At 45.0% G+C, this 24,597-nt stretch overlaps 1 protein-coding gene across 3 annotated transcripts in view; it reads left to right on the forward strand.

Annotated features, from left to right (window-relative positions):
• The window catches only part of LOC142761724 (THAP domain-containing protein 11-like), a 49,777-nt gene that overhangs the window by 5,162 nt on the left and 20,018 nt on the right, over positions 1-24,597 (forward strand). For 2 of the 3 annotated variants that reach the window (XR_012887653.1, XR_012887651.1), the window contains one exon: positions 8,404-8,669. The gene's annotated coding sequence lies outside the window, so the exon portion shown is untranslated. Of the gene's footprint in view, positions 1-8,403; positions 8,670-21,252; positions 21,933-24,597 lie in introns of those variants that run through there. The other variant, XR_012887652.1, reaches the window with a different exon arrangement.

Here is a 24,597-nt window from a genome sequence, read left to right on the forward strand (position 1 = left end):
CTGAGCACATGGGACTACAACACTTCCGTCTGCATCGGAAATGCAGCCGCCGCTGCCTGGATTTGAAACCGCGACCTGTGGGTCATCAGCCGAGTACTTTAGCCACTAGACCACCGCGCTGGGGCGTAGTAATGGTTTGTCATATGTTACATATGTAACAACCCTGGTAGTAAGTGCAGTCAGTGACGTCGAGGGTGCTAAGAGTTACTAACTTTGCTGTTACCACCAGCATGTAGTAACTGTTACTAACCTAGGCGTTCCCACCCATGGCTAGTAACTTTTAAAGGTTTCAAGAAAAAAAAGTAGTAACTGATACTACCTGGTTTATTCATTTAGGCATAATATTCTCCGCTTCTATAGTTGGTCAATGTCTTATTACTAGAAAACTTCAGGTAATGAAGCGTGGTCTGCCTTGAACTCGAACAGACAGACCTAACAAGTTCACAATTTTTTACGTACATAAAAAAGTGAGGTGTTTAGAGATGCTTATTTGCAGAGAAATGTTTGGCCCAGGGGAGCACTTGTGTTTCAGGATGAACTATAACAATTCTGAACCTAGAGCACTATGTTACACTACCTATTTACGTGTATTTGGGGACGCAGCACAAGACCTTTAAACAGCCTTACTTATAAAAAATTATATGTCATACTTAATTTTCATAAAAGGTCCACAAAAAGAGCCAATAAGTTCCGTTGCCGAAACAAGGTTCGGAACTCTTTTTTAGTGCATTTGAATGCATCACATGTCTAATATATCAGCATTTAAAAGGTAATCTTTCTGTGGTTTGGTGCGCCAAAACAACGATGATATTTCGAGACACACCACAGCGAAATAATTGTGACCGTCCTCGGGGTTTTTGTGACCGTCTGGTTATTTTGATTTGCCTTGTTAATATGTGGTGTGATTTATTAGGTTGTTGTAATAGTCTATTACACCGCTTGTAGCACTTGCTTTAGGTTCGTTAACTTGTGATTCTCCGTTTCGACACTTTCAGAATGACGTTTACATATCTCGGTTGTGTAATTTAAAACAAAATGTATTTTCCTTATCTATGGATATCTTCTGTGTCATTTTTCCGTTTATTGTTAATACGTCCAGACGATTTCTCTCATAAATTATCTGAATCAGATTCACACACTATTTTGCATCAGATAGTCAACCGCTGGGTAGAAAAAAGGTAGTGATGGGGCAAGGTAGTAAGGGCTGCAGTTACTACATATTTCATTTCACCAGTTAATAACTGATTACGAATGTAGGCAGTAAACAGGTCACAAAAAGTAAGCAACGGTTGCAGCTTGTCATTGTTTACTAATGTAGGTAGTAAACAAGTAGCAAAAGGGTAGTAACGGTTGAAGAAAGGTAGGAACCGCTGTAGTTACTACGCATTTGAGTGCAGTTGCTACCTTTATTGCTAAAATTTTTTAAGAGTGTGCAGAAATAACCCTAAATAAGCATACATAAAGAGCGGAGACTCCCGTAGAACCATGCAGCCTAGGTATACTTCCCTGCTTTCAGCACAACAAGTTGCTAGTCAAACCCGATAATGTCATTTGCATATATAAAATAACAAATCTTTCTTACCGAGGCCGGGATTTGAACCCGTACCCTCATACTCCGAAAGCGAGTGGCTTTACCATAATGCTACACACATATGCTTTTACGAAAGGACTACATCTACAGCACATTTAAACCACATGAATGTGTATCCTTTGTGCGAAGTAAATGCAAACAAAAACACGTTCTTGTCAGATTTTACAAATTTTTTGTGGTAAAGCATCAAACGTCCCCAGCGGGACACGTTGTAGAGCGGATGTGAAAAATTGCACAAATCAATAAAGTTTTTTTTTTTGCAAAAAGTTGATGCCATACTCAGGTTTTCATTGACTTACGGAGACGGCTATTAAATGTCGGGACCGAAGAGTAAAAGCGAGCATGGGCACGGCATCTAGCGGTTGCTAAGAGCCTATATTTCTGGATGTTTCTCAATGAAATGACATCGATCGCCATTTCTTCGAACAACCCCAAGATCACGATGAGGTACATGATATCGCCGTAAGTAATATCGTGTGGCTAGTGTGTGCTGTAAACACTCACTGCATAAATCTTTTCGAACTTCTTGATTGATATGTGGGGTTTAACGTCCCAAAATTTTCGAACTTCTTAAGCATCCACTATGCATGAGCTTAATATGCGCAGTAACGTGCATGCCTTTTGTAGTAGGTAGCCGTCTTTAAACCATCAAATCATCATGATAATCCCAAGTTCGGAAGCCCGATAGCAAAGTACCTTTGTACCACGCGTTATTACTGCAATATTTCATATTGTATTGTGAAGCACCTATGCAGGCTGCGTGCTTGTAAACAGTGAAAGTTACTTTCGCTGCATTTCCAAGCAGAGTAAATTATTTGCACTGTATTCACACGCAGAGTGTACCTTGTATTAAAAAAAAGACTGCACAAAGACTTCATTGCTGTAATGATAGCCGCAACCATATAGAGATAACTAAACAGTAACGCACCCCACGAAGACGTGCTAATAGGAGTGAAGAGACGGGAAGTTGGGGATTTATAAAACCGTTTTGCTTCAAGTTACACACAAAAAAATGACCTGTGAAAACATGAGTTAAAGATAAAAGCATATTTAGACCATGAACGCAAACTTCACATTGGGTAACAAACCAGAAACGGTCGAAAACGCATTCATTGACTGCGGAGATCCAATAATATTTTGCAATGTGTTTCAAAGAACCCTGAAGATTTGCCGATAACACCTCATGGAATACGTTATTTTGCAATACAAAATGAGGGTGGTGTTCCACAAGATATGATATTCTTATTGGGCCTTTGCAGTCTCTGCGAAACATGCATGGCCGTGAGGCATATAAATCCTAAGCCAAATGGGCACGAAATATTTTTTTGAATGTGTAATATAAGTGCTCGAGATATATTGAACGACAAATGAACCTCCAGATTCTATGGAGGTGTAATCTATTGGTGAAAATGAAGTGTTTTAGGCATTTAATGGTCAAGTACACTAATATGGATTTGATACTCATGTGTTTTTTTTATTTCTTAATAAGTAGGTAATAAAAAACAGACGCATGGCTGTGTGGGAGAGCGCCCGCTTGCCACGCGAACGCCTCGAGTTCAATTCCCACTCAGACCCCGATTTTTTAATTTTTATTGCAATCTTTCTCGACTTTTCTGTAACGCCCAAGATTATTTTTCGCGCACAACAGACGACACAGACGCCCAGATGTCTGCGAAACAAGCTCTTTAACGCTATCGCGTTAGAAGTGGGAACGAATGCTGCGCCTCAATGATAGGTGGCTCACTCACAAATTCAATTTATGTCAGCGACATTTTTAGGTGGACGATATTGTCGAATAATATAAGCACAATATAAATTGAAATGGAGTACTTCTACCTCGAGGAATATGGGCTCTAGCGCCAGGGGCTTTACCTGGATTTTTACTCGGTTTAACAGAGCCCATCACGATGCCACAAGTGACGACAACGACAAGGAGGTCAATAAAAAACTGACAGGGATGACCTCATGCGAGAAAATAAACCGGGCTGTCATGGAGTCGGTCGAGTTATTCTTGAGACGGCGCATCTCCGGACGTCACCTCAGCTACACCATTCGCACTCAATGAAGCGATGAATGTCTCGTTGCCTTCCCCGTCTCGGTGCCAAGAAATAATTGTTGACGTCATGTGAGGGTTGATGTGCGGTGTTTTCTACTGCAGAAATCTTGTGTCAAGAGAACAGCTAGTACCAAAAAAAACCTATTGTTGAACGAGGTGGCTGCTGCACTATTAACGGCTCCAACAAAGTTCAGAAGTTGGTGTTTCCCACTCTGTTCACTGCTGCCCATTCAGAAAGTGTTTAAAGTGGGTACACAGGTCTGACATCTGTGGATGTTCGACCTGAGGAGGCATATTACCAGTCAATAATGTGCCCACAACCGTAAGCATTCATGATAAACACGGCACAGTGTTTACAAAGTAGCCCACTTGTTTTCTCTGCTTCCTCCTAAGGAGACCATTGCGAGCCAGAAAGCCTGAAAAAGTGCTTAAAACCAGAATAGAAAACGCTCGCAGCCTCTCAAAGAGGTTTGCTCGTGCAACTGCCGCAAAAAGGAAGAAAAATGAGGGAATCCTGGCTCTTAAGCGAAAACTTTCCAAAGTTTCGGATTAAAAATCAAAGATGCCCTTAATGAGCTTCCTCCTTTGCAAAGGCTACCATTTATGACATCGCTGAAGTAGCGAGTGCTCGGTAATAACCCAGCGAAAGTATGCGAGCGAGATGGATAATGTTTTAGCCATCTTTCTCGCGAGAAACGGCTGTTAACATTGTTTTAGATTTACTATCGCAATATTATTTTATTACGAGGTAGATTACTAATAACTACGTATTCCAAAAAATGCGACTACGAGCAAATTGGATTTATAAGCAGTGTTTCCATGATAGCACAGTGACAATTTAGTTGGGAAATATTCCTGGCTGACGAACACCGGAAAGAACGCGAGAAAATCTCAGCCGATTATAAAAACAAACTGCGCATAAGACGATCCACCAGAATAGAAGGACGATCGCTGAGTAACAATTCTTCTTGTGAATCACTATTCTGGTGTGTCTGTCTCTAGCGCAGTTAATTTTTCTAAACTTGTCTTAGTGAACTAGCGCCCAACACAAGCTTCTCAGGCCCAGCTAATACCATCCGAAAAAAGTGTTGTTGGAACTGTCAATAAATAAATTATAAATAAATAAATAAATAAAATAGGTTCACCGATTATGAAAGGCCCCTAAATTTCAGCGGTGATTATAAAAGACATGTTTCGCAAATCTTGGTTTTTGAGGCTGTTGAGCTTACTGCGCAAGTTCAAATGGCGAATCTCGGCTCGCACAATTGGCAAGAGCTGCAACAACAAAGCTGATCAATCGTGCTGCGGCAGACAACAAGCACGGCTTCACGCAAAATGGCACAGCAGCCTCGCTAGTTCTCGTCTCGGTCACCGTGACAACTTGGGAGAGCAAGCACCTAAGGTAAGCTGTAATACAGACCTGACTCTAGTAACGTTGGTCGTGACGAGCGAGGCGCCTAGCTATAGACTTGTAGCGACGGGAGGGCGTCTGACGTAGACGTGCCGTTGTCGCAGGTTAAATGAGCAGACTAGACGTACAGGAGAAAGCGAGCTGCCGAAGTAGAGCAGCGGACGTGGCGTCCAGCCAGCCAGAGGCATCGAAAGTTCTAGGTGCCTCGCGTCACGAGCCGCCAGCGCTGGTCATCTTTTCCTCTAGCCGGCAGGCTGCCACTAGCGCTACGTTACAAGGGTTCTCCACCTAGCGTGTTGCGTGATAAAAAAAGTGTAAGAGATGTAAGAAGAACATATAAACACTGTGTACATGTACAGCAGTTCCCAAAGTGTCCACTGGGAAGTAAGAATGTCGTTAGGGTCGAATGCGTACGGAGGAGTCCGACAGTTGCGGTGAACGGCACTGGGAACCGTGCAGTGGGTGAGGATGGTGACGTAGGCACGCGGCTGTAAGGAGGGGGCTAAACCGATAACATGAAAAGCGGTAGGCAGTCGAGCAATTTCGCAGCGCAGCACGTCGAAGCCTGAACCTACAGTGGGTACCGTGGTTCCAGTGGTTGCGTTGGCGTAGTACAGCCGGGCCTGGAGCTTTTGACGGGCATAGTTGGGGCTTGTGGACGGAACCTCGCCGGTCTGGGAGGGCGACGCAGGTGTCGTTTCCATGGGGCCGATAACGACGGAGGCGGTGATACGTCACCGGCTGTTGCTGCTGCGTCATCTGTCGTGTAGACGTGCGAAGACCAGGTGGTCTCGCCGGACATCAATTGGTGCGTTCACGTGGGCCGGCTGGCGAGCCAACCACGTGTGCCTCGAGATCCGGCTGGTGGTTGGTGTTGCAGTTTTCGGGGGCTTTTGGTGACTTTGAAACTGTGGAGCATGTTCCAGGTGTTGTGCTCCAGTCCTTCTCTCTGCATGCAACTGCTTGGGGGTGAATGTTGGGCACTATAGGAGGTGCACTGGACACTGCAGACGTCTTGTCACCCTTCAAGGACTCAGGAGCATGGCTGGCGAGCCCAGAAAGTATCGTCTATGCCCAAGAGTTGAATGGCGTGCCCGTGCTCTTCGGTACCATCATGTGATTGCCCACCCGTGTGGTTAATACAAAAGGTGTGGTTTGTTCAGCTGTTGAAGCAGCTGCCACGTGGTCGTCAGTCATTGTAGCAGCATCCCGGAACTTGAATTCGGCCATAGCGCGTCACAGGCAGGAACTTCAGCTGAGGGAGATGTTGAGGTAAGTTGAAGTGGCTCGTGAGAAAGTTGGAACGAAATCCTCGTCGGCATGTCTGTAAAGTTTTAGCTGAAATGTGAAACGTTGGAGAAGTCGTATTTGGACTGTCAGTACGCGAAGGTATTGGCAGCAGGCACCAGTGTTTCAAGAAAACTGATGAAAGTGGGCTCTGGGTCCATAGTGGGATTGGTGCCGCGGGCCTCCACATGTTCCTGGACAGGCGTGGAGTCTGCAGGCAGATGATCCAGCCCGGGCGAGTTCGTGAAATCACCCGGTGCAGACAGTGCAGCCGACCAGGCCTCTGCAGTGAATCCGAAGGCACATGGGGCAGTGGTCGGTGTCGAATCTGGATGGAGAGAAGTGGCAATGCCTCATTTGGCAGAACCGGCACATTGAAGGCAGGATTCATGAAATCCGGGGTCGTGGGTCTCTCGATCAACGGCTTGACTGAAGTGGGAGGGTAGTCGCCCTCACCCACGTAGCCAGTAGCCGTCAGCACAATCGTCTCGAACTGCCATGGTATTACGTTTGGTGCCGTAAAACTTAGCACTGCGTCTCGCAGCTCGTCGTAAGGGCGAGGGCTACAGAAGAAGTATGTGAGGTGGCGTTTGAGGTCATGTGGAAGATAATATTCCAATACCTCGTACATGAACTCTTGGATACAGATGCCATTCCAATGCCACAGCAAATTACTCGAACCATGACTATGGGCGAGAAGTTCGAAATGATAGCAGTTGCGGGTCAAACTGGGGCTGTCAGGCTTGCGCTGGCTGTAACAAGGTCGCAAAACTCGTTAGTAGTTGTGCAGCGCTGGTCGCTTGTCCACGTGTCCATGGGAAGACACAAAAATTGGATCTCGATATATTTTTCATGGCCATAACGCATGAAGTTGACTGCCCTTTCAGGGTGATCATCTCGGAGAATGAATTCTGGCAAAAGTGCATTGACTTCTTTCTACAAAACAATTTTAGGTGGATGTATCTTGACGACGCATTTTTGGTGGAAAAGTCAGAACAAGTGCCAGTTTTTTCGCAGGCATTGAAACAGCGAGACTTTTTAGCATTTTTTGATTGATGGTAAATATTTATTACACTCTCTCTCAGGCCAAATTGATGGCGCACGTGCCGGAAGGTATCAACAGAGCAGGAGTGGTTCAATTTCAAAATACTGCTGGTCTGTCGAGTGAGTAAATACGAGAGCTCATTCAAATTTACCTTAACTAGACCTATGCGACGTAGATTGGGAACGCTGTGAAACAAAAGAACGGAATATGTATAGGGTCCTGCATATCCCCGTACTTGAGCGACCTGTTTTAAGCAAAACGTAATAAGGTTTTTGACGAGCGTGAAACGCGCGCTGATGATATTACTGCTTTCGGAATCGTAGACGACTATCTGATCGTTGCAATTAATGGTCACCACAATTTCAATGCGGTTGTTACAGAAACTCGAACCATGTTCACGACAGTGGTATGTCGCCTGGTGCTAGCGCATAAAATACCAAATAACTTTTTGATAAGATTCCTACATCGGGTTGTATTTTTCGCCAGCAGGGGTATGCTGGAGCTATGAACCACGAGGAAAAAAACCGGTTCTTCCGTTCGCGTCCACCCAAGCGTGTGGCGATAAATTCATGTTTTCAAAATTCACTGACGAAGCCGTGCCTCCACAAGCTTGATATAGGCTTGCGGGTTCAAACTAAGCGTTTGTTGGACTCTGGTTATCCCTTGCCCCTGTTAACCACCGTCCCCGAAATTATAAGCAGGAAAGAAAGGGTAAACGTCTGAGACGAGGCAGCTGACACTGAGGCAGCCAAGGTTGCTGTAATGCCCTACATGCAAGTCATTTCTGATAACTTGCGAAAGATAGCGAGAAAGGCTGGTGCGGATACTTCTTTTCTCACATTTTCTCCTGGAGCCCTCGCCCTTATGACGAGCTGCGAGACGCAGTGCCTAAGTTTTACGGCACCAAACATGATACCATGGCAAACATGATACCTGTCAGTCCGCTCTGAAGATGACTTCAGAACGGATTGGCAGCCGTATCGCCTGCTAAACCCGCTGCTTCTATATCGCAGGAATTTCAAGAATGCACGGCTTCGGGAACAATTTGACTCCGGTGGCTAAAAGCGGCGGATCCTACACGAGGCGCAGGCGCACTGACACTCGCACCCTCATTGCTTGGAACTGCCGTGGATCCTTTCGGCAGCACGTGACGACGATTATCGCCCGAGCATCCGGAGGCGTTCCCTACACCTATAAAATCGAACGGCATCTACGCTTGCCACTTCAGAGTGGGCTGGCACTCGTATCGCCTGCTAAACACGCTGCTTCTGTATCGCAGGTGGGTTACTTTTCTACAGTTTGTTAAATCATTCTCTTACTGCCAGTCCGCTCTGAACGTTTCGTACGTATATGTACTAGTGTCTTTTTTTTCCCTTGTCTTTGTGCCATTGCCCCGGTGCAATGAACGAGTTGGCGAACTTCTCCAAGGCTTTGAGTGAAAAAGCACCGCGTTCCGTTAAGGAGGTAGCTAAGATGTTCGGGGAAATGACAGCAAAGATTTTCGACGCAGTGGCAAGCCTGAGGGCAGATATAAAAAAAAAATTGCTGCCTCAAAGAGTACAATAGCTGACGAGCTTGCCACTGTTATAGAGTCTATAGGATTTATAAATGAGGGGTTGATTGATATGTGGGTTTAACGTCCCAAAACCACTATATGATTACGAGAGACGCCGTAGTGGAGGGCTTCGGAAATTTAGACCACCTGGGGTTCTTTAACGTGCACCCAAATCTGAGCACACGGGCCTACAACATTTCCGCCTCCATCGGAAATGCAGCCGCCGCAGCCGGGATTTGAACCCGCGCCCTGCGGGTCAGCAGCCGAGTACCTTAGCCACTAGACCACCGCGGCGGGGCATAAATGAGGGGTTTCAAGGTTTCAAAGCTGAAATCAAGACCCTCCGGCAGGAAGTCCCCGAGGCTACTAACCGTAGCCTGGGAAGCCAGAAAGAGTGCCAAAGGCTAGAAAGAGAGTTGAGGGCAACCAAGCGAGAAATCATAGCGTTCAAGCAATACAGGAGACGGAACAACATTGAACTGAAGGGAGTACCATTGACCGAGGGAGAGGACGTTGCCGATATTGTTCTGGAAGTGGGCAGTTTTCTCAAAGTCAAACTTTCCGGGCAAGACGTTGATGCCGCACATAGGGTGCCGACCAAGGGATCCGGGCCGCCCAACATAGTAGTAAAGGTTGTTGCGAGGCTTGTACGGGACAGCATTCTGACTGCGGCCAAGAAAAACAGGCTGAATGTAGGATCCCTTCGGTTCCAAGGAAGTGAGCCAGTCTATCTGAATGCCCACCTATGCCCCGAAAACAAGTTCCTGCTCGGCAAGAGCATTCAGACCAAAAAAAGAAAAGAACTGGAAATTCGCCTGGTTTGCAGACGACAAAGTATTAATGTGGAAATCGGTAAACTCGAAAGTCCTGCATGTTACATGCGAAGATGACCTGTCCAAAATTGTGTGATCGTCGGCACTTAACAACCCCTAAAAAAGTACCTCGGCCATATGGAGGTTCGAAAAACTACGCATGACAACTACAAGCCAAACGATAGTATATAGATTTTTCACAGCAACACTCTTAGCTTAAATAAAAACGTCAACTTGCTTATCGCCTATCTGTCGCAGCACCCTACTTCCTTCGATGTTATTGCTACATCTGAAAGCTGGTTAACCTGGTTAAAAAAAGGCGAGAACATTACGATCCCCGGATACGCTGCAGTGTCAAATCCACGTCTTTCCAGATCAAGGGGAGCGGCAGTAGCCCTCTTTGTTCAAAATCGTCATGCGTACTCACAGCTATCGCCGATCACGTTCAGTTTCCCTGAAATTGAATCTTTATTTATTAAACTCGGCTGTTCTCTTGTTGTTGGCGTACTTTATCGGCCTCCCAACTCACCCTCAGCCGCCTTCTTAGACAAGCTTGAAGTTATCTTTCTTTACTTAGCGAATCACAATTACCAAGTAGTTATCGTTGGGGATACCATTATTAATACCCTTAGTACAACTAATAACAAATACACATATCTGCTAGAGTCCTATAATTACTTGAACCTAATTACCACTCCTACGCGACAAACGGCTAAATCTGGAACCTTAATAGACCATATTTTAACAAATGTACCCTCACATACCAAGGCTGACGTGTATGATGTGCCCATTTCTGATCACCTTCATATCTCCGTGAGTATAAGAGATCTGATCCAACCAAAGCCACAGAAAACAGTACCTTCAACTAGAATCGGCTATGCTTTAGCACGGAACAAGCTTTTGTCACTAGACACCAATTTAATATACAACGACGACGTTAACGTAAAATTCTGTAATTTGATTGGCAATCTTACTAGCATCATAGTCAACAGTAGCAAAACCATATCTACTAGGTCTTACCAGGAGTCACTGTGCCCAAGGATGACTGATTACATACTCTCCACCCTAAAACAAAAAGACTACTATATCACAAATGGAAGAAGAATAAACACAATGAGTATTACCTGCTTAATTACAAAATGATGCGTCGTAAATCAGTGTCGGATATTAGAATACGCAAAAAAGAATATTATAGCCGTCTTATACAGCACGCAAACGGTAATACTAAAAAATATGAGAAATAGTAAAACAAGTTACCGGCAACAACCCAAAACAGCAGCTTCTTCCCGACTGTATAGACGCAAGTAGTGTTGACAGGTTTAATCTATATTTCACGAGCGTCGGCCCTGCCTTAGCAGCTAAATTTGACTGTTCGACCGAGTACCGCTTTTATGAACACTCTTTACCCAACACTTTCTGTATGTATGATATTGAATCCTAGGATATTGAAGCTGTACTATTAAACATGTCTACGAATAAGGCTGCCGGACTACACCAAATCACGGTGCGGTTTCTTAAGGAAAACATGAATATCCTGTGCCCTATCTTATGTAATATTTTCAATCAATCTCTGCATGCCTCTACGTACTCATGTTCTGTAAAAAAAGCTAGGGTCGCACCAATATACAAAGACGGAGAGCCCACTGACCCATCTAGTTATCAGCCAATATCCGTGCTAAGCGTCCTTAACAATCTATATGAGAAACTTCTTGCAGCCCGAACACATAAATTCCTAGATAAATGCCACATACTTCGCCTACAACAGCACGGTTTTCCTTCCGAGCACTAAACATCAACCACGGTGCTGTCTCTAACACAAGCAATTAACTCCGCCGTAAACAATAACAAACTGGTGGCTGTCGTGTACTTAGACCTAAAAAATACATTCGACACCGTAGATCACTCTATACTCTTAGGCAAATTAAAGCACTACAGTTTAAGAGGTACATCGTTCGACCTATGCTCAAGTTATTTTCGTGACCGGTACCAGATAGTTTGCATTAACAATATATGTTTTTTGCCTCAACGTATAGAAACTGGTGTTCCACAGGAATCCGTCCTTGGGCCCTCATTTTTGTCCATGTATATAAACGATCTGCCATTATCCTTACATTGCTCCGACGTTCTGATGTATGCTGATGACACAGCTATAATAATTACAAGTAACAATATCGAGGAAGTTGACTCTAAAACAAACTCGAAGTTATCAAGAATTTTCAAATGGTTTTGTGCCAACAAATTAACGATTAATACCGAGAAAACTAAATATACAATTTTTCATTCTCGTAACAAGACCGTAAATGTTAACTCCATCAATATAGCTATCGACAACCACTCTCTTCTTCATGCAACCTCTTACAAGTACCTTGACGTTTACTTCGATAACCACTTAAACTGGCAAAACCACATAACAGAAGTTTGCACTAGGTTGGCGTCCGGATGTTATGCTTTACTGCAGGCCCGTAACTACTTCGATAGCGACATTTTACGAACATTATACTTCGCATTCATCCACTCTCACATTACATACTGCATTAAATCTTGGGGATGGACTTATAAGACTTACCTAGAACCTATTCGAATATTACAGAAACGATCTCTAAAAACAATAACATACTCTAAGCATGATCAACCGAGTAAAGCACTGTTTAACGACATGAAAATTTTACCTTTGGATTAGCCTTTGGCTACGGGTCCAAGCAGTATGATGATCTTTTGTGTTGTATGATTCAACAAATAAAAAAAAATTCGAGACCATTGTGCTACCGGCTACCGACTACGCGGGTGAGGGCGAACACCCTTTCTCCTTCCGAACGATTGCAAGGAATGTGCAAAAAGGTTAATGCAGACAGTAGCAAGAAACGGGATTTTAGAACCAAGCACAGGGGAAAATTCGTGAATTGTTGTCTTGGTGTTGTCTAATGAACTCCTTTGACTTGTGATTACGTGTACATAAACCAATCCGGAAGGTGTGTAAACGAAAAACGTTGGGAACATATGTACAACGTAAAAAATGATGTATCTGGTCAATCGGCCCTTCACTGTCCGAGGTGTGGTTGTCTAATGAACTCCTTTGACTTGTGATTACGTGTACACAAACCAATCCGGAAGGTGTGTAAATGAAAAACGTTGGGAACATATGTACAACGTAAAAAATGATGTATCTGGTCAATCGGCCCTTCACTATCCGAGGTGTGGTTGCGTCCCTACGTTTCAAAACACCCGTATTTTGTATAGGGCGCGTGACAGAACTACGCGTGAATTTGTGCAAGCCTATGAAATCGAAAAAATGAAAGAAATATGTGTGAGTGTGGCTTCCATAGCTTTGTCAGCTAAAGAAAAAAAAGTATTTAGAATCTTCACTTCGACGTTGGTGAGCTTAATTTGTCGTAATTAGTGATGACACGTCCGTAAGCTGTGCTGTATTTTAACATGATCTTTTGCAGGTTTTATCGGTCTACTGTTATTGTTTAAATAGCATGTGCGATCGCAAAATAAAACATTAGCTTCAAGTTAGCGCTGTGTGTGTGTGTGTATTTTTGTCTCCTTGTCGTGGTCTGTTATACCGATATAAATGATGAACGAAAATCATTTTATGCATGTGTGCCATGACGCACATTGCGCTGTCATAATGTTCTAACGGAAATCTTATTAGCTTTATGTATACAAATATTTACAGGGCATGATTGATTGATTGATTGATATGTGGGGTTTAACGTCCCAAAACCACTATATGATTATGAGAGACGCCGTAGTGGAGGGCTCCGGAAATTTAGACCACCTGGGGTTCTTTAACGTGCACCCAAATCTGAGCACACGGGCCTACAACATTTCCGCCTCCATCGGAAATGCAGCCGCCGCAGCCGGGATTCGAACCCGCGCCCTGCGGGTCAGCAGCCGAGTACCTTAGCCACTAGACCACCGCGGCGGGGCTACAGGGCATGATAAAAAATATTGTTCATCACACCAAAAACATGTTATGCAGGTCATGTATGTTATGACATACATGACATGGTCGGGCAACTTACTGAAAATAGATTTCCTTGAGGTCAATCTAATTCAAATTACCTTTATTCGCTTTTATCCGAGCTGGCTTAACGTGGCCATTCTCAGACATTCAACAGGAAAAACAATGTCACTCCAAATTCACTTGCTTGTGATCATCCCATGTGGATTAGCTTAACCCGGCCTGATCCACGCTGTTATGTGGCCATGCTCTATCATCCAACTGACTCGACAAACTGAATTTAGTGAAAATGGCTTGCTAAAGATTACATTAGTCTGGTGTAACCTAATCCAGCTTAACCAAGGCTATATTAGTGCTGCCTAATCTCCATTGTCTTAGTGTGTTCATACTCAGTCATCAAAAGAGTTAAGCAATTTTAAGTTACTGATAAAAGACTTTATCATGATTAGCTTAAGTCGTATTAGTTTATCTGGCCTAATCCAGATGGGCTTGAAGTGAGCATGCTCCATAATCAAACAAGCGAAACGAACTCGATTCGCTTCAAATTTACTTGCTCTAGATTGGCTTATTGTTATTCACCTTAATCCTGTTTAAACCACGATGCCCTATTGTAGCTATACTCTGTCATATAACTGGTTAGGCAATCTCAACTTTCCAAAAACCGCACGGTTCGAACGTCTGATGACACTATTACAGCTCGATCGAATTTTATCTGATTGGCTTCTTGTGACCACATGCAGTCACCCAAATGGCTAGTCTTTCTCAGTTCACTAGACATTGTCTTGTTCATGATTAGCTTAATCCAGATTTATTTGTCATGCTTCATCCGAAAGAACATGGACTAGTCGGGTCCAGTCTACCGTATGGCTACGCTATCTCATCTTGGACAGTAATAGCAAAATCTAACAAAATCTTTACTAGGCTTGCCTGGTCCCACTTTAGAGGTACCTGACAGTAAAGGTTGGTATCGAGTAGCGTTATATTTCCTTGTACTAACTCAATTAAGTTGCGATGTACTGGCCTAACGAGGCTTTTTCTGCGCATACTCTGCTGTATTCCGGCGTCCTAATTGGTATCAATGAGTATCATTCAGTACTGCTTTGTATTGATTGCTCTTCAAGAGCCACTTTGGCTATGCTTATTGAGTATGGGGTTTGATTAACTTGCCTGGAGGAAGCTTATTCAAGCTTATTCGCAAAAAAGCCGAGGCATCTACTCACTCTGCACGGCTTAAGGCAAAGCTTAGCATCTTTGCGAAACCAGCTTTACGTGGTGATCAAGTGATGCAGCTATAGCGAGACAAGCAAGGATTTATTTCAGAACAAGCTCACTGCCAGCGATTAAAAAGCTAGCAAACAACATCCTCTATCTTGGTGCTCTCGGTCGGGTGCCAGCGGTGACGTTTCAATTGTGCTTCCTATTTTTTCCATAGGTCGCTGTTACGAGGAAAGCGAAACCTCCAGTAGCCTTTCGCTTGACTACTAGTACACAGTAGCACACAACAGCCTGTCATGGCGGCCAAAGAACACATCCTAATACGTCAAGAGCAACGTGTTTACGTACCGTTCTCGCGCTAGTCTCTGCGCGCTACCCGACACTTTTGAACCAATATGGCTGCCAGGCGGAGCAGAGTATTTCAAAAGGTGGCTCCACTCTAGAAGTGGAGGGACGCGCACTTCGACGCACCTGACGCCCAGCGTTCTATTTGCTCTATCTCGCTGGTAATGCTGAAAACAGGCTGATATTTTTTGTGAGGTCAGAATGGCCAGTGGAAGGTGGCGTGTAAAAATAGCTTGCCGTTTAAGCGGTGATGGACGTTTGCTTGTGCTCGTGGCTCAGTGTCTAACACAACCATTTTGCGCGCCAAGTACTTCTGTGCGCCAAGTACAGGTCAAGGCCTAGATGGCGTAGTGCAGATATTTTTCAAAACATTTGTGTTTAGACACAGTGGAGGCAAAATAGAAGTCAAGATGTTAGAAATAATCCAGAGAAGTTGATGTGATTGGTGGCTAAAATAAGAAAAGGAGTGATTCCTTGCTTGACCTCGTACAGTTAGTACTGCCTCATCAGTATACTACTAAGCAGCGTGAGCCGCCACCTGATCGCAACGATGCGGCCCCATCCATCCATCCATCCTCCATACCAGTGGGTGATGCCACGTACAAATTCTGATACCTCGGGGCGTTTACAACTCGTACAATAAAACAGTTTTCTACGGGACCGAGCTGTAGTACCACACAATCATAGCAGCGCAGGCGTTGCTGGCGTTGCCGGTTGTTCAGGCCTAGTCGTATCCACCGGGAAAAGGGGCCGAAGGGGAGTGCTAGCTCTGAGCTGATAAAAGTGAGGGCATAACCCTCTCCATTAAACAGTAGTCAGAGTTGGCTGCACACAGAGAAATCAAAAACTGATGTGAAGTTTTCCTTCAACGTAATAATTGCGCGATATAACAAACATTATCCCACGCCTCTGTCCTGAGTATAGTCCGTGTCTCACGACCACGCTAAGTAGGTTATCGACAATGCAGGCCGCCAATGCGGCGTTTTGAGACTCACAGAAGTAGAGAGGGTACTGCAAGAGCAGAGCCAACTGTATTATTCTCGACGAAGTTCCGTAACTTAGTGGTGGAGTATAAGGCAGAGTTTGCCATGGCACTTACTCTTTTCTTGAAGGCATATTAAAGAGACTGCAAACGCGCTGCTGCACAAGCGGAGCTCCCAATCTATAGACAACTTCCACCGGTCTTACGTCACGAATATGATATATGGCGTTTTTTTGGCGCAAGGGCCATTTGATGGCCAAAGAGCGCCAGTTCATAGGACAAGGAATGTGGACGATGATTGTGATTAGCGGCTGTATAAGGGCCATAAAATTCCTCGCGGTAAGGCGGGTAAAAACGTACAAGTAGTAAAATCATGACCATGCCGTGAAAGGTGTGTGGTGCGAATAGGTGATGAAAGTTGGTGATAATAAAAGACGTTGATGGATGTGTATGGCATTAGCACAAGTGCCTCACTCGTTCATACCCTTGCGTCCAAGGGCCGTGAGGCAAGTGCTTTCTTGTGTAGCCACCGCAGCGAAAACCTCCCAGGAGAGGTCGTGCTACGGAATGCCGGGGAATATGATATGAAAACTATGAATTTCTCTTAAAAACGCGAATAATGACTTATGACTAAAAAGTGGTTCCCTACCGACGAACATTGCAGGGTGTAAAGGTATATGTTGTCGGTAGGGTAATGGAAAGTGTTGTTTTCTTAGAGCGTCCAATTGTTTGCACTGAATTAAAATGTGAAGGACTGTTAATCCTTCACCACATCTGTCACACAATGGTGGATCCCCACCCGACAGAAGATGTGTGTGTGTCGTGTATGTGTGTCCTATCCTGAGTCTTGTAAGTATTACCTCTGTATGACGCGATTTCGATACAGGCAGCCAATGACCAAGGTGTGGCTTAACAATGTGTAGTTTGTTTTGTGTGTGTGTATCCCACTTGCTCTGCCAGTAGTCCCTGAGATTTCGTTTGAGAGACGGCTTTAGATCAAGGGCCGGGATCGATAAAGGTGTAATGGCGGTGCTTTCGTGGGCGGATGCAGCAAGCTGATCCGCCCTCACGTTGCCTTGAATCTCACGGTGCCCTGGCACCCAGCACACTACAACATGTTGTTTGAGTGTGTATAGTGTGCATAAAATGGAGTAAAGTGAGACAAGGACTGGGTTTTTGTGTTTTTTAAGAGTGTGCAGAGCCGTTACTACACTGAGGGAGTCTGTATAAATTACTGCTTTTTGTAGTTGTAATTGCTTGATGTGTTTAGCCGCCACAAGTATCGCGTAGGCTTCCGCTGTGAAGATACTTGTGTCTGGATGTAGAGGGCCAGCATCCGAAAAGGATGGGCCGACAGCAGCGTAGGACACAGAGGAGTTTGACTTGGAGGCATCTGTAAAGAACTCAGGACGTGTGTATTTGTGTTGAAGTTCCAGGAAGTATGTTCGGATATGGGCAATAGGCGCATGTTTTGTAACTTCAAGAAAGGACACATCACAGTCTACAGTCTGCCACTGCCACGGTGGCAGATATGCTACAGGAGTCATTAAACTATGTTCAAGTAAGACTCCAGTTTCCTCAGCTAGACTTTTCAGGCGAACTGAGAAGGGCTGCCTCATCGAAGGCCTGTTTTGAAACAGAATGGAGCTCGACAAATCAATAATAGTGGAGTATGAGGGATGCTTCTTATCTGCTTTCACCTTAAGGAAATAAACAAAGGACATGTAAGTTCTCTGCAGATGAAGCGACCACTCATTCGACTCAACATAAAGGCTCTCCACGGGGCTGGTGCGAAAAGCACCCGTAGAAAGGCGGATGCCCAAATGGTGCACGGGGTCCAGCATCTTCAAAGCACTTTGTGTTGCAGACTGATAAACAATGGCCCCATAATCTAAGCGGGTGCGAATGAGGCTTCGATACAGATTCATGAGACATTGCCTGTCACTACCCCACGTAGTACGTGACAACACTTTTAAAACATTCATGGTTTTTAAACATTTTGTTTTTAGATACTTGATGTGCGGTACAAAGGTCAACTTGTTGTCCAAGATTAATCCTAAGAATTTATGCTCCACATTGACAGACAGACGTTGACTGTTCAATTCAATGTCAGGTTCTGAGTGCATGCCTCTCTTTCGGGAGAACAAGACACACGTGCTCTTTAGTGGGTTCAGTCGGAATCCGTTTTCCTCTGCCCATTTGGAGACCTTGTTTAAACCTAACTGAACCTGTCGCTCACACATGGCCAAGTTGCATGACTTGAAGCCAAGCTGAACGTCGTCGACATATGTACAATAGAACATATTGCGGGGAATGGACAAGTGCAAAGAATTCATTTTAATAATAAAAAGTGTGCAACTAAGCACACCACCCTGTGGCACGCCTGTTTCCTGGACAAATGTTTGGGAGAGCACACTGCCCAGACGGACACGGAATGTCCGGTTTGACAGGTAACTTTCGATTATATGAAACATTCTTCCGCGCACACCAACGTGGGACAGGTCTCTTAGAATTCCGTAACGCCATGTAGTATCATAAGCCTTTTCGATATCGAGGAACACAGAGAGGAAATATTGTTTATGGACGAACGCGTCTCTGATCTGTGCCTCGATACGAATAAGGTGGTCTGTGGTAGATCTACTTTCTCGAAACCCGCACTGAAATAGGTCGAGCAAATTATTTGTTTCAAGAAAATGTACAAGTCGGCAGTTTATCATTTTTTCGAAGACTTTGCACAAGCAGCTTGTAAGTGCTATAGGCCTATAACTCGAGGGTAAAGAAGGGTCCTTGCCCTCTTTCAAAATGGGAATAACAATAGCCTCTTCCAGGAAGTAGGAATAGTGCCAGAAGACCAAATAGCATTGTACAAACAAAGTAAGGTTTTTCGGGTTTCGTTTGGTAGGTTTTTTAACATTTCATACATCACACGGTCAGAACCTGGGGCAGAAGTACTGCAGGAGTTTAGAGATGTTTGGAGCTCAGCTAGATTGAAAGCTTGGTTATATGCCTCGTATCTAGTGAATTTGTGTTCGAGTTTCTGCTTTTCTATTCTTGTTCTGTATTTTTTGAAAGTGTCAGTATAGTGGGACGAGCTGGATACCTGTTGGAAGTGTGCACCGAGGAAGTTTGCCTGATCTTCCAAGGTATCACCCTGAGTGTTTACGAGTGGAAGTGTGTATACTTGTTTTCCTGCTATCCTACCGACCATGTTCCAGACTTTAGCCTCCTGTGTGTATGAATTAACCCCTGATAAAAACTTCTGCCAGCTTTCTCTTCTGGCCTGCCGACGCGTTCTCCTGCCTTGAGACTTTATTTTCTTGAAGGTTTCAAGATTTTCGGCTGTCGGTGAGTTCCGAAGCAGCCTCCAAGCTCTGTTTTGCTGTTTGCGCGCGTTTCGGCATTCAGAATTCCACCATGGCACACATCGTTTTCCAAGGTGTCCATTTGTTTGTGGGATGCATTTTGTTGCAGCATCAATCAAAAACGTTGTGAAGTAGTTCACAGCAACATCAATGTTCAAAGTACAGATGTCATTCCAACCTAGACAAGCGATAGTATGAAACTGTTCTCAGTCGGCTCTGTTTATGAGCCACTTGGGAACACGTGGTGGACACTCAGTTACTGTCGTTGTGCTCAAAACTACGGGGAAGTGGTCACTTCCGTACAGATTACTGACGACTTTCCACTGGAGTAGAGGCACAAGAGATGGAGATACTATGCTCAGGTCTATGGAGGAGTAGGTGTTATTAGCAAGGTTATAATAGGTTGGTTCTTTTCGATTTAGGAGACACGCGCTCGACGAGATAAGGAACTGTTCGATCAGTCGACCTCGCGCGTCATACCGAGAGTCACCCCATAACCTGCTATGCGCATTAAAGTCTCCAAGGAGAACATAAGGCTCCGGAAGTTCATCAATTAGAGAGTGTAAATCGCGTTTTTGGAGCTGATAGCTAGGAGGAATGTAAATACTGCAGATTGTGATCAGTTTATCAAAAAGAACCGCTCGAACAGCCACTGCCTCAAGGGGTGTTTGGAGTTGTAAGTGTGTGCATGCTATTCCTTGATTCACTATGATGGCAACACCTCCGGATGATGTCATAGCATCAACACGGTCTTTTCGGAAAATAACATATTTACGAAGAAAACTTGTGTGTTTTAAATTAAGGTGTGTTTCTTGTACGCACAGCACTTTTGGCGAGTGTTCATGTAAGAGTTCTTGGATGTCGTCAAGGTTTCTGAGAAGGCCCCTGACGTTCCATTGTATAATTTGAGTGTTCATGGTGAATGTGAAATAGTGCTGTGTGTACGAAAAGCGAGTGGCTGCTTAGACGGGGAGTTTGAGTTCACTTAACAGGGCCATCACTAGGCCCTGTTATTTGCTTTTTTGTTTTCTTGGCGCGCTCCAAGAAGCCACGCCGCTCTTTCGGCACCAAGGGTGCCGATGTATCCATTGCCTCCTCGGAGGCACTGGATGCCCGCACATGCGGGCTGTTAGTTCGAATTTTGGGCCTCGCCTGGTGAGGGGAGGCCTTGAGACCCGAAGACTCTGGAGTCTCCGGTCTCTGTGTGGGAGTAGGCGGTGTAGCCTGGGCTACAGCCGCCTTGGGGGCAGGTGCCACAACCGCCGGCTCGGAATGCGCGGGCCGGAGGGGTGGCGGGGGCTGGTGCGGTGGTGCCCCCTGACGCGCCGCATCAGCGTATGTAGGTCCATAGAATGGAGCGACTCTTCGCCGCGCTTCCTTAAATGTAATATTCTCCTTCACCTTCAACGTAATTATTTCTTTTCTTTTTTCCAGTATGTGCAGGAGCGTGAATATGCGGCATGGTTTCCTTCGCAGTTTACACAGTGTGGCGGTTGTTTGCAGTTCTCAGACACGTGGCCGAGGACTCCACATTGTGCACAAGTCTGGCGACCACGACAGGTTTTAGAGCCATGGCCATACCTCTGGCATTGGAAGCAACGACGAGGGTTTGGTATGTACGGCCTGATAGATGTCTTCGTGTACCCGGTTTGAATAGATTCCGGTAGTTTACTGGATGCAAACGTGAGTATTAAGTGTTTTGTCGGTGTTTCCTTATTATCTCTTCTGATGATTATTCTCTGTACATTAGTGACATTTTGGCTCTTCCACCCCTCCAAAAGTTCAGTCTCAGTCAAGTCAATTAAGTCCATGTCAGATACCACTCCGCGAGTTGTGTTCATTGACCTATGTGGTGTAATGGTTATTGGTATGCCACCGAAATCTGAAAGACGGTCTAGCTTTTCAAATTGCTCTTTGTCGCGGATTTCGAGGAGAAGGTCTCCACTAGCCATTTTGGTCACCTTGTATCCTGTGCCAAGAGTTTCAGTGAGACATCTAGAAACTAGGAAAGGAGAGACGGTCCTGGCTTGCTTTTCAGTTTTTTCACAGTGGATAACATGAAAGTGAGGATATGTTTCTTTTGGCTGGTTGAAAAAATTTATAGCATCGGTGCGTACCCGCTTTAAGCCGGTACGATCAGACATTAGGGGGAATGCTCCATGCATGCCTTTCTTATTTTTGTTCAGCAGCGTTGGCGGCCACCCACCACGGAGCCCAACGAGGGGACGCTACAAGTTTACAGATGCTGAAAACTGCAGACGCCAGCCGTACAACGCCACTATAACCCAATGCGCCTAGACCAAGGTAGGCTATTTGCACAGGGTTAACCCTAGCCGCCAGGAAGTTTGGAAGTAAACGGAAGAGAGTAGAAGACAGGACAGATAAATAGTGAGAGATAAAGACGAAGATGTAGGGAGAGAGAGATAGGAAAAGGCGACTGCCGATTTTCCCTGGGTGGGTCAGCCCAGGGGTGCCGTCTACGTGAAGCCGGGGCCAAAGGGGTGTGTTGCCTCTTCCGGGGGGCCTTAAAGGTCCAATCACCCAGCGTCAGCTCAACCCCCAGGATCCCCTTTTCCCCGGACACGGCAAAGCCACGCACGGCTAGGCGTGGGAGGGAGTAGAAACTCCCCCGTTAGCTCGGGTCCGTGGTGTCGCTACACACCAAACGCCTGGTTTCACAGGCGCCCCTGCGGGGTTACGTCACGAATATGTGGTGGCGCTGTCTTGGTAGGCAAAAGACGTTCTGCCTACGGCAGTTTCTGCTGCGTTTTTAGTGGTGCATGTGGTGTTTTCGGTCAAGCAACGAGAAGAAAAAAAGGTATGCCGATGAGCTGCGCCGCCATTGGATGTGAGTCGAGTCTCACAACATTTATTTGTTGGCGCACATCGCACCCCTCAGCGCTTATGGCTTTCACAACGCTTATGGCGCCTCACAACGTCGTTTAGTTTGCGCACATCGCAGCCCTCAGCGCTTATGGTGGAAGTTTCGTGCAGATGTCACTATAATTTTACCCCCAATGTCGACATCGGCTTACCTGTGTTTACAAACATGGAATGGGTCTATTCAGCTCTCGTGTCAATCAGTCGTGAAGAAGGTCTGGGATACCGTCCTTGGAGACGGAGTGCAATCTAGCGCTTGCATGTTATCACTGACGCCGCAAAGCAACATAACTGTCTCGTAACTATGCATGTATGCCTGTCAGTGTAGATGCCCCAGATGTAAGTTTAATGCGTCAAGTTATGGTAGGTCAACACTTTCGAGGAACGATTTATTTAAACAATTTATTTAAACTTATGTGTCCAAATAAGCACAGAAAAACAACTCACATGTATTCCTTGTGCGTGCTGCAAAATACACTACGCTCATTGCCACCTTATCCGACATTTCATTTTGACTAGGCGACTTGGAAAGCCTTGCTACAAATTACGCAAGTGGTGTGGCTGAAAAGTCTGCTCTGATAGCATACATGTTTGTCAAGCCGTATTGGCCTAACACCAATATAGGGCCTATATTCTTTAGTCGTTTGACGATGAACGCAAACGAGGTGGAGGAGGAATAATCTTTACTTTAAGAAACCCGCAGGGTTAGGTGACTGGGCCTAGGCCTTCCATGAGGGGACGTCAAGAGCCTGCCTCGACGTCGCCTCACGGGCGTGCTGGGCAAAGGAAAGCTATTTTTATTGTTCGCTTCGATGTAAGGTTAACTTAAAACGAAATGATAACAATAACAACAGCCCAAGTAAGAATAATGAAAATCATGCAGGAGATTCACAGAATAGCGATGGGAATGCTGAGTCAAAAGAACACTCTATTCGACGTCGATTGGAAAGCATGGGATAATCGGTGTATACACTTGCCTGATAATTTTCGGACCTTCCTACGAGCGTACTGGAAGCTGCTCTAAAACCACCGTGTTCCACTGCGTTCCCTGGCTCCCAGGCTGTATTAGACACTCGTGCAGGAGGCAAGGCTTCTTCAGTGCACGATTAAAACTAAATATGTTCCTAGAAAGACTGCTACGTGGTACGCCTAAAAAGCAATCATGTGACAGATTAACTCTGAGAATGCATCAAAAGCCACGTGCACACTGTCACGAAAAAGCGAAATCACGTATCACATAATAATATTTTGGATGGTTTTACGCCTCAAAACTACGACATGAGTTGTCGTAGCGGAGGGCTTCGGAATTGTTGACCATCTGTCGTTCTTTAACGTGCACTAAAATAACATACCACAGTTCTAGTATCTGTGTTTCAGATTTTGAAGCAGCGTGATCTTCTACTATTGTTACGGTAATTGAGACGCAGAAGGTGAGCTACGCTTGCGAATTTTTTTTCTTATCGCAGCATATAATTTTGCTTCTTCCGTGTATCTCAGAGTGCAATTGTGTTTTAATAATTTCGCAAGACAAGGTACAAAACCTCCGGACAAACAGCTATAGGCTGTCCTCGCACCACGCAATTTCCGTATTGTTATATTTTTTATAAAATACTCCATTGAAGAGAGTGTAAGGAAGGATTAGGAAAAAAGCTAAATGCAAGTGTAACGTTATAAGGGTTACCTCTTTATATGTATAAATTCATTTATTCACGCAAATATAGTGCGTATCTGTTTGCGAAAAGATTGACTAACATCAGGATTGTCTTTACACCGAAACAAACGTTTTCATATAAAGTTCATTTATTTGTACATTACATGTTTTTATTTAATATGTTTCATTCTCGCCCCGATGTGGTGGTATAGTGGCTTAGGTACTCGGCTGCTGACCCTCAGGTTGCGGGTTCCAATCCCGGCTGTGGCGGCTGCATTTCCAATGGAGGCGGAAATGTTGTAGGCCCGTGTGCTCAGATTTGGGTGCACGTTAAAGAACCCCAGGTGATCGAAATTTCGGGAGCTCTCCACTACGGCGTCTCTCATGATCATATGATGTTTTTGGGACGTTGAACCCCCCATATCAATTGACAATGTT

The sequence above is a fragment of the Rhipicephalus microplus genome, chromosome X (assembly GCF_043290135.1).
Source record: "Rhipicephalus microplus isolate Deutch F79 chromosome X, USDA_Rmic, whole genome shotgun sequence".
Classification (NCBI taxonomy): domain Eukaryota; kingdom Metazoa; phylum Arthropoda; class Arachnida; order Ixodida; family Ixodidae; genus Rhipicephalus; species Rhipicephalus microplus.